Below are 12,043 nucleotides of genomic sequence, written 5' to 3'. Positions count from 1 at the left end.
TACTGCTAATAGCTTTTACAGTTATGTGTATTAAAATAAAAATCTATCACCTTTGTCATATAGTAGTCTGTTTCTACCTATAGTATATATAGAAAGCGCGGGCTCCATAGCATAAGTCTGTATAATAGGTTTATTTGTGAACAATATAAAAATGCAACTCACAAACGTCGCTTGAACTTGCGAATAGAAGAAACTGTAGCCAGGATCGTGGGTAGAAGTAGAAGTCACTGTTTGTGTGCTGGAACCCACGTTTATTTAGTTATATTATACTCTTAGGCCGAGTCCATGGTCCCTGCTGGCGTGCTGAGGCGCGCTGAGGCGCAGGGAAAGCGGGTGCTTTCCCTGGCCTTGCGGTTGCTTACCGCAAGCGCTCTCAGCAGCCTTCCGGGGGTCGGTCCGGGGGCAGGCGCGTCACTGGCCGGGGGCGGGCCAGTGACGTCACGGAGCTGGTTCGCCCTCATTGGGCGAACCGCTCACGTGACCGGCCTGTCTCGCCGGCAAGCGGGGGAATTTTAAATTCCCCCAAGACCTGCGCTTCCGCAAGCGCGCGGAAGCCCAGGTGAGCCCCTACTAAAGCCGCTCTAATTGCGGCTGTAGGGGCTCAGTGCTGAGCGGGAGCGCGCGTCAGCACGCTTCCGCAAGCACGCAGCAAACATGTCCGGGGCCTTAGCCATATCTTGTGACAAGTATAGGACAACACCAGGCTCCTGAGATTTTCAGTGGTTTGAAAGACTATCAGTCGGTACCATTATACCATTGTACCATTATACATTATCGGTACCATTATCCTGAAATATATTCTGTTCATTAACATTTGAGAACAATCAGCCAGCCCTCTGCACCTCCGCTAGCCACCTGCTGTAATTGTTTGCCTCAACCTTGATATTATCATCCTCCTCCTATTTGGAGTATCAGTTTATGATTGGTGACATTGTTTATTTTACATACATTCATTATATATTGTATTTTTATATTGTGTTTATTGGATCCTTCTTAAATTTTTTTTATATATATATATATATATATATATATATATATATATATATATATATATATATATATATATATATATATATATATATATATATATATATATATATATATATATATATATATATATATATATATATATATATATATATATATATATATATATATATATATATATATATATATATATATATATATATATATATATATAGCAGAAAATAGCCGTGTTAGTCCAGTTGCGATAGTGCAGAATAAATGAGTTGTCCAGTATTAGGTGATACCGTTTTTATTGGACTAACAATTTATGTCATAGGACAAGCTTTCGAGAGTTATCCTCTCTTCTTCAGGTCAAGCAATACTTGCTATATCCTTTGTATATCAGTATTACTTGACCTGAAGAAGAGAGGATAACTCTCGAAAGCTTGTCCTATGACATAAATTGTTAGTCAAATAAAAAAGGTATCACCTAATACTGAAGAACTCATTTATTCTGCAATATATATATATATATATATATATATATATATATATATATATATATATATATATATATATATATATATATATATATATATATATAATCCTATATTTGTATTTACAGTATTTCGATCCAGAGGAAGACAAACAAAAAAAACCCAGTGATACATCATCTAATGCAGTCTCATAGCAGGGAAAAAGAAATTCCTTCCTGACTCCAAATAACTTTAATAAATTCATGTTTCGAAAATGAAAAAGAAATGTGCAAATATTAAAGGATGATACATTTTAATAAACCAACACTGGTTGTTAACAAATATAGTGGTGCATTAGCTTTTAAACTTCACAAGTACATCTATAAGAGATATTTGTGAGATCTCAAAAGCTTTTTTATGACTATTATTTAAGAGCCGTCATTTTGGTCCATAAACGCGAGTACACTGTAATAACCCGCCGTAGTGAATTAGAACGTATGAATGGATACTATTTTAAAAGGTAGCATTTGCACAGATGTAGTCTTAGTAAATATTTGGTGGGGTCAAAATGACCTGTAGACTTTTTTTCTTCTTTTGTTTCAGCATAGAACACACAAATAGAAAGCTTTCAGTCCCAAATATTACACGTTCGTGATGTTAGCAGGGTGCTCTTATAGTTATGTATTTTGTATCAAGGGTGTGCCTCTATTCAAAAATGATCTCGGAGCTTTCTTAGAAAAGCAATGTCTTCAATTTATACATAGCCCATAAGTATGCCCACTCAATGATGTTACATTTCAGGAAATACAAAAGCAAATTTGAAAACATACTTTGTATACTGTAGCTATGGAGAAAATAGCTGACAAAGGAGGACATTTAAGTCATAAGAACTCAGACGTTACAATATTCTTGTTCTATACTTGAAATTGTCTGATACACAGTCTGTTCTAAAAATGGAACATACGTTATGATTTAAGGTCTCCCAAGATTTAATTGAGAATGCTTTATCTAATATGTCAGTCTGTCGGCTATTTCTAAATGTTCATTTTTTATATACGTAATGGTAACATTAATAATTTAGAGGGGACTCTACTATTTAATCCAATTAACCTTATTACAAATTAGCCTTCTTGAAATAATAATAATAATTAAAAAAAAAAAAAAAAAGATGAAATTAGTTGGCCATATGACAGTAAGTTAATGAGAAATGTAATAGCTGATAAGCAATGACACAAATGGGTCTGTGTATCAAACTCCTGGACCCACAATACACTTTTTTCCTCTATGGTCCATATTGACCACAAAGGGAAGAACACATAATGAGCAGTTTTGGATCTTCCAGTCACTGTAGAAGTAGTAGTTGAAGCCTTTGATTTTCTTCCAGTCTCACTCAATGTCCCGGAGCCATCAAAGCCCAAGCTGCTGTATCACTCCCGAATTGGCAATACCTGACATTAAAGTCAATGGTGGATATCATCGATTCGGGCGCGATACAACACATCGCACTTTGATAACTCCGGGGCATGGTCTGTATTTAAACCAATATTTCCCTCTTCATCTCATATGTGTAATATCCGGAAACATACAGCCAAACAAGAACCCAGCAACAGATGTGATAATTATCAGAAAAGATATTACTAAGAAGTGGCATCACTGGTCATAGTGCTTTTTAATGGCAGCATTTGTGAGCGAATGCAAAAGAGCGTAACTGAAATATACTCTGAGGAAAATGATATGGGGATTTCAGTCGCAGAGCCTTAAAATAAGAATAGACACATGGGTTATTCATTAAACTGATAATGTTACGTTTCTACAATATGGTTATCTAATACGATTTCTTAGAAATGTCTCACAAACACACACACACACACATATATATATATACACAATGCAAATCTGCTTATAATGCGGTCTGAGCGTGGCTCCTGATTTAAAAATATCTCCAAGGTTTTTTTTTTATAACAATCAATGCTTTACTGCTAACAGACACACACGGAGACGGACACATGCACACACCGCTCCCCCTACACAATGTGGGAATTAAACCCATGATCTTTCATATGCTAGTGCAATTCTCTAGCTGCTACACCACAGGGTTGGTGTGATGACTCTGACTCTATCAACAAACCTTAACATCTACTGCACAGTGCAGTCCATCATGGCGGCCATGTCGTGATCCCGGTTATAATGCGATCCTGGTTATAACGCGGTCTCATTATGTGGACGTATTTTCTATATATTTCTTTTTTTTTTTTTTAATATTTTAATTATCTGTTGTATTTGTCCATGCAAATTCTGTAGATACGACTCACAGCTAGAACAGGACAAAAAATGGGTTATCATTCAAGGGTATCTCCCATTAAAAAAAAGTATTAAGCTCACATGGACAGCTTACACAGATAAAAACACCTGCGCGTTTCGAGCCCCCTGCGCTTTATCACGGTGTGGTTGTTACCTGTGGATGATCCTCCGGTTTTTGTCCTGTTGTAGCTGTGCTTTGTTTCTACAGAATTTGCTTGGAGTTTACATTTCAACGATCTGCATGCCCTGTGGATTTGCCACACCTCGAGAGGGGATCAAAGGTTGAACTTGATGGACGTACGTCTTTTTTCAACCTCATCTACTATGTAACTATGTAAAAATAAGGTAACAGGTAGTAGCCTTTGCGATTTTTACCTTCCCTAAAATACCACTCCAATACAGATGCTGAAGGGAGTTCTATAACATTGCGCACATTTCTCCCGGGCAAGGTATTATTACTGCTGATTTGGAGACATGATTTACTGAAGACATTCCGGACACTATGTTTCTAGATTTGGAAGGACGTCCCGTAGTTCATACTGTGACTGAGCACCATATCACCTGTTGACTGGACTGTATTGGTCCATGATCTGTTGGTCTTCCCCCTCCCTGTAACATGTAATCTTCCTACACTTGTTTGCCCATCTGCACACACTAACTTTTGTTAGTTTTTTTGCCTTGTTTCCCCATTACATTTAGTATACTGTGCTAGTGAATTCTAGCATTTGGATTATTGTCTCAGTTGTTCTTCATACCCCTTAATATTGATACCCATGTATAAGGCCCCTTGAAATTGTGCAAAATGTATTCCTATGCTGTAGATTTTATTCTGCCATACATATACTTGATTAGAGACTTGCTCTGCATTTGGCAACAGTTTCACTAACACTACTTACGATGGATATGTCCCGCATGGAGTGTCTCTCCAATCCTTTCTCCTGGCCTCTTGGAGATGTTACTCCCTCTACCCACTACAAACTCCTCCACCCTGGCCCACACCCAACATCACCATACACCCTGGACTACTCAGAAGCCTTGCACTATCTACTGAATGTTGGTGGAGAACTCTAAAAACCAGCACACCAACCATTGCTCACTCAAATGGCAAACACCTCAAATTTACAACTTGCAAACAACTACCCAAATTTCTACTCATACTGTTACTCTCATTAGCAGGTGATATTGAACCTAACCCAGGTCCTCCCATTTCAGCTCTGTCCCATGCCCCTGAGAATTCCACCTTTAAATTCCAAAAAGGGCTATCTGTCGCCCATATAAACATCCGGAGCCTGCTGCCCAAACTGGACGAACTAAGGGCATGGTGCCTTATGCATAAACCCAAAGCCATCGTTCTTACAGAAACATGGCTATCCCCTAAAACCCCTGATGCAAATATTGCCATTTAGGGATACTCCATTTTTAGGAGAGATAGGTAAAAGAGAGGAGGAGGGGTGTTATTTTATATTGCAGACACATTACAATTTACACTGTTAAATTGCCCACCAAGCCCACCCTCTTTTGAAATTCTAGTTGGCAAAATCTGCCTCCCCTTTTCTAAGCCCATCTTACTCGCTGGCATCTACCGCCCCCCTAAAGCCCCTCTACAATCCCTGACTGATATCACCCAATTTCTTGGCTCCATTTCCTCTCTGAATGAGAAGAGTGAGCTGCTAGTTCTTGGGGATTTCAACTTCAATTGGCTTGATCCTAAAAACCACAAAATCCAGATACAACTCAAGTCACTTAACCTATCGCAACTCATTTCCCAACCATCACGGATAAACCTGAAATCGCATAACCATTCCTTGTTAGACTGGATTCTCTCCTCAAACCCCAGCAAAATCCAATCCTCTGGCATCCTTCCTGATATTTTCAGTGACCATGCAATAGTGTACTGTGTAAGAAAAATTAAACCGCCCCATTCAAGCCCTAAAGTTCTCCTCACTAGAACATTTAAAAACTTTAACCCACAACAGTTTCTGGATGACCTTACCAACTGCCCATGGCACAGAATCGATTTAATTCCCGACCCTGATTCTGCGCTCGACTATTTCCAATCCGAGTTCTTAAAACTCTGCGATACCCATGCTCCACTACGCAAAATAAGGGTACGGGGGGCCCACCTTCCATGGGTTACACCTGACCTTATAGCACTCTACCAGTTCATGGATGCCTTGTGGAAAAGCTACAAAGTAACTGGCACTACCAAGGATCTCAATCACTACAGATGCATGCGGAACATGTGCACAAGGCAAACAAGGCATGCAAAAGCACAATATTACTCCGACAATCTCCACCAGAATACATCAAACCCAGCTAACTTCTGGAAGGTTATCAACAATATATTCCAGCCTCGTAACCATCAACAACCAAGTAATATCACTAAGGGGGATATTACTCTGACAAACCCCACTGACATTGCAAATGCATTCAATGATTACTTTGTGGGGTGTGCCACTAACTTATTAGCGAAACGCAGCCCAAACCACAAACCTGAATCTCATCCTGGGAGTATCCCTACAGTCCCACTCCCTCCCAACACTGCCCACAATTTTAAATTTGGCCCAGTATCTGAAGAGGAGATTATACAAGCGCTCCTCAAACTAAAAACTAAGCAGCCAATGTGGACCCGACTTACTACAATCTAGGTTCCTACGACTTGGTGTCCCAGCCATTGCCAAACCAATTGCGTCCATAGTCAACTCTATCCTGTCCCTAAGACCTGGAAAACTGCCAGAGTTGTCCCAATCTTCAAACGTGGGGACAAAAACACTGTCTCAAACTACAGGTCAATCTCAATTCTCCCAATTCTATCCAAAGTCATGGAAAAATGTGTCCACTCCCAATTAAGCGATTTCTATACCAAGACAAATTTCCCTAGCCAATTCCAATCTGGGTTTCGTCCCAAACACTCCACCGTAACTACCCTGCTAAAAGTTTGCAATGAAATCCAGTGTGGAATGGAACGGGGACAACTCAGTGGTGCAGTATTCCTAGATTTTGCAAAGGCTTTTGACACAGTTGATCATGCTATCCTGCTTAACAAACTCCAGAGCTCTGGAATAGGGAAGCATGCTTTAAACTGGTTTCAGTCCTACCTATCAGGAAGATCCCAACATGTGTCCATCTCAGGCTCTAACTCCAACCCCCTGGATATCACCTGTGGTGTCCCGCAAGGCTCTGTTCTGGGACCCCTACTCTTCTTAGTGTTCATGAATGATCTTCCCACAGCTTGTAAGGAAGCCTCAATACACATGTATGCAGATGACACAATCCTATATGCACACAGCCATAGCCTCTCTGACCTTCAACACATACTTCAGTCTGACTTTTTGAGACTCGAAAACTGGATTTCCCAAAACAAACTGTTTTTAAACACTGACAAGACTGTAACAATGGTATTTGGGACCAAGACTAAATTTGTAAAGCTTCCAGTGACTGAGCTCCTGATTAGAACCAACGCTAACACCACCCTAACACCTGTCACTAGTTTTAAATACCTGGGCTTATGGTTTGACTCCCACTTAACATTCGGGATGCACATTGATACCCTGACAACCAAGACCTATGCCAAACTAGGGGTCCTTTACAGGAACAAATCCTCCCTAAGTCTCCTGGTCAGAAAGCGTATCGCACAGCAGATGCTAATGCCAATTATTGACTATGGAGACATAGTATATGGCTCGGCTCCTCAAACCCACCTTAGCAAACTTGACACCCTCTACAATTCAATTTGTCGTTTTGTTCTCCAATGCAACTACAACACACATCACTGCGAAATGCTCAAAGAACTAGATTGGTCAACACTAGAGTCTAGGCGCAAAGTTCACCTTTCCTGCCTTTAAATTCTTCATGGGCAAGCTACCCAGCTACCTGAACAAGCTCCTTACCCCTACCACTTGCAGCACTTATCACCTGAGTTCAGACTCCAAAAGACTATTCATGGTCCCAAGGCTCAACAAAGTATCCGGACGTTCCTCCTTCTCCTTCCGTGCACCCCAAAACTGGAACAACCAACCAGACTCTCACATCCACCACCAGTTTAAGTTCTTTCAAATCTTAGGCTGTCTCACATTTTAACCTGGTCTGTAACTGTTTCATACGCTCATAATATATATTTTCTTTAACTGTGCACGCAATGTCTTGTATATAATGTATACCCTGTTCATTTATCTAACTGTACTTGTAACCATGTATTATTTGTTTTACTCTGTGCCCAGGACATACTTGAAAACGAGAGGTAACTCTCAATGTATTACTTCCTGGTAAAATATTTTATAAATAAATAAATAAAATGAGCTTGCGAGGACACCGTCAGCCGGGCGCGTGACCTCACAAGCGCGCGAAATCTTCCAGTTTTAAAAGGAATTGTACCCACGAACATCGGGAGCCCCTGAGGAAGCTACCAGGAGTAGTGAAAGGCGTAGGGCGGCAGCAGAGGTGACCTACCAGAGGGGGACAAGCCCAGCTGACACTACAGCTCCGTTTTGTGTTTGGGAAGACCAGGCAGATTCCCTGAGAGTTGCTGCAGCTGGAGAGGATCCACATCACAGCAGGCTAGCAGCACTGTTCCAGCAGCCAGCTGATCTCTTATGGACCCCTCCTGAGTGTCCTACATGCCTGATACCCACATTTGTTTGTGAATTTTTAACTCAATTTTAAAATCGGTTTGCTCTATGCACTTTCCTCTCTTATTTTTTAGGTGAATCTGGAAGAATTTGCATCCAGACCCACGGAGAAGGGTCACTCTCATAAAGCTGAAATGACGGCGACACTTGTGAGTGTATCAACTGTATGTTATCCTTGAAGACACGATTTTATAACGCGATTGCACTATTTGTATTTTCTGTGTTTATTCCCACAAATAACCGTAATCATGCGACGTGGCCATTTGACATTCACCGCATGTCAGGAGAAGCCGGAGAGCAGGTAAAAGCAGTGGCGTCTTAACGCGTGGGCACGCTGGGCAGTTGCCCGGGGCCCCCACGAGCATAGGGGCCCCACGCTAATCTATGCACAGACCAGAATTTAACACTAATTTTCCGATCACCCGCCTCAACATTCAAATCTCCCGCTATCTCGGTAGGAGAAAAATTACGACTCGTAGCGGAGAGTTGGTAGGGCCCAGTGCACTGCTTTGCCCGGGGGCCTATAATGCTGTTAAGACGGCCCTGGGTAAAAGGCAGTTACAGAGATCCCAGCGCTCTACCCTGTATATCAATTTAAATGTGGGGTAGAGAGCGGGCCTCTGTTCTGTAAGTTCGGTGCCCCCCAGTTTGCTCACTTCTGCATTAAACCATCACATTCCTAACAGCACATTTATAAGACAGCAGATACCGGCACGTATTGTTCAAGGGGACAGGGTTTATTCTAAAATTATCATTTCTGGCTAGTCTCAAGAGTGTTTTGTTTTCTGGAACACAGCGTGCTTCCTGCAAGGTTTATTTTATTTATCAAATGCCTAACACACTGCAAGAATACTCAATGCATCCCTGATGCCCAGGTAACATTCATTACATTTCAATTCTGAATGACATAAGTATATACACCGTATGTTGAAAACTACATGCTTATTTTTTTTAAATTATTGTATTGAAGAGTATTCCTTGAACCCGAGGAAGAGAATAAAAACTCTCGGAAGCTTGTCCTAAAATATAATCTGTTAGTCCAAATAAAAAAAGGTGTCACCTAAATATGGAAGTACTCATTTATTCTGCACTATTTATTTATAAAATGTTTTCCCAGGAAGTAGTATGGTCAGAGGTTTTAGTCTTGCACACCTTAAATGCTATAATGTTAGCAATATACTTGCGTTTAAAGTACTGGTGCTCCGTGGTTCAGGAAAAAACCTGTCTGATGTATTCTCAGGATACATGTAAGTAAGTAAGTAGAGGATCCAGGGCACTTCGGATTTGCAAAAAAATAATTTATTCTCTTAGTGGCAAACACTAAGTGTGTGCCTCTAAGAGAATAAATTCTTTTTTGCAAATCCAAAGTGCCCTGTATCCTCTACTTACTTACTTACATGTTCCCAGGAAGTAATACATTGAGAGTTACCGCTCGTTTTCAAGTATGTCCTGGGCATAGAGTTATGATGACAAATAATACATGGTTACAAATATATAGTTACATTAAGTGAGCAGGGTTATACATTATATACAAGACATTGCATGCACAGTTGGAGATTACATATGTCATAGGCGTACTGTATGTAACAGTTACAGCCCAGGTAAAAATGTGAGACAGCTCTAGTTTTGAAAGAACTTAGACTGTTGGTGGTGGCTGTGAGATTCTCCGGTAGATTGTTCCAGTTTTGGGGTGCATGGTAAGAGAAGGAGGAGTGGCCGGATACTTTGTTGAACCCATCGGGCAATGAACAGTCTTTTGGAGTCAGATCTCAGATGATAAGTGCTGCGTGTGTTAGGGGTGAGGAGCTTGTTCATATAGGCGAACTGGACTAACAAGGCTAGTTCTGTTTAATTCATTTTTCTTTAACAAATCATTTAATCTTTTCCTGCCAAAGATTTCTAAAAGCAAATGGATTAAATATGACCCTGTTTTTTTGTTTGTTTTTTTAACCAAGAACATGCAGGAACAGGTTTACTTCATATTACTTTACACTGGCGATACTTTGCATCTGAATTTAGATTAAAATGTGATTCATATAAACATTATGTTTAGAAAACCTAAATATCTCTCTCTTTAAGTATACAGATGTGATAGTTATCACATGACATCACTGTTAAGTAACGTCATCGGTCAAAGTGCTTTTAAATGGCAGTATGTGTGTGTGAAGGCAAGAGAGCATAACCCAGTTATAATCTCAGTAAATTATATGTTGAATTCTCATTTGAAGGCCTAAAATAAGAACAGAAACATGGATTATTTATTAAACTGCGATAGTGTCGAGCGGGGCACTAGCACACAAACTCCCATTGACTTCAATATCACACTTTAGTACCATAGCGTTAAGTCATAGGATTTCTTACAAAACCCTATGGTAGAAGATTATTTAACTCTTTGATGGCTTAGGTCAGGGGTGCGCAATCTTTCCCTGCTGCGCCCCCCTCCCCCTTACCTTGTCTCTGGCGACGCCGCGTGACCCTGTGTCGTCGTTTGACGTTGCGTTGCCATGGCGAAGCATCACTGAAGACAAGGTAAGTGAAATTTCAGAGGCCTCACGCGACCCCCCCTCCCCCCGCATTAATTTAAATGCCTTGGGGGAAGAGCGCGGGGCCTCTGCAACCACTGCGCCCCCCCCCCTGAATAATCTTGCGCCCCCCAGCCTTAGGCTACCAATACATTGCAACGGAATACCTGGAGGCACTGAAGGGATTAACATAGAACAGAAACACGCTACAAATAAAATACAGAAAGCGTTAACACTTATATATGCAAAAACCTTTAGTAGACAGAGGCCAGCTAGTCATGGGTTAAACAGAGAGTAGCTGGTCACTTGGGCTACTGAGAAATGAATATATATATATATATATATATATATATATTTATATATATATATATATATATATATATATATATATATATACACGGAAAGTGAATCCCTGCGCTTCTGCCTAATGGGTTAACAATATATGTGAAATAAATATATATATATGATGTGCAAATGTATGAGATAAAGGAGACTTTTAGTTACATCCTTTGATCAAATAATGCCCATAATATATATATATTCTACATTGTTAATACTGTATCATGCATTTGTATCACTTATTCTAGTTTGGCTAGTCTTAATCTTTCATGTGTTTTTACTGACCCTTATATACATAGGCAAGATAGGCCTAAACCTAGCCTGGAATAGGTGCTAAATTGGTGATATTTGCTGGCGGTACTCCAATATCACCAGGTATAGCATGTGAATCAGTAATTTGGCGTTAACTGGTCATTTGCATACGCTACGTTAAAAATACAGCTGACATATTGCTGCTTTAAAGCTGGCGATATGACTTTAGTGAATAGGTTGATTAACAAAATTGTCGTTAATCACTGATAACCATTAGTAAATCTAGTTCAGTGGTTTGCAACCTTTTTGGGTTAAGAAACCTGTTGGAGATGTGCGAGGAGGGTAAAACGCCGGAAACTGTTTTAGGTGCAAAAGGTAGGCTTCATTAGCCAGCAGCTTATTGGGAACTTGAAGGCTAGGCCTCTTACCAACCTTTGACACGACCAAAGAGAGGTACTTGTATGCAGGGTGCTCTCCATGTCACTCCAGTGTCTGTGGTGGTGTTCCCTCTGGCGGGTTCCAGGGACAGAGGATGCCTGAAACAGAGTATCTCTTCCCC

This window comes from Ascaphus truei, chromosome 21, assembly GCF_040206685.1.
Source record: "Ascaphus truei isolate aAscTru1 chromosome 21, aAscTru1.hap1, whole genome shotgun sequence".
In the NCBI taxonomy this organism is placed as follows: Eukaryota; Metazoa; Chordata; class Amphibia; order Anura; family Ascaphidae; genus Ascaphus; species Ascaphus truei.
Note: the sequence above shows the minus strand (reverse complement) of the source record.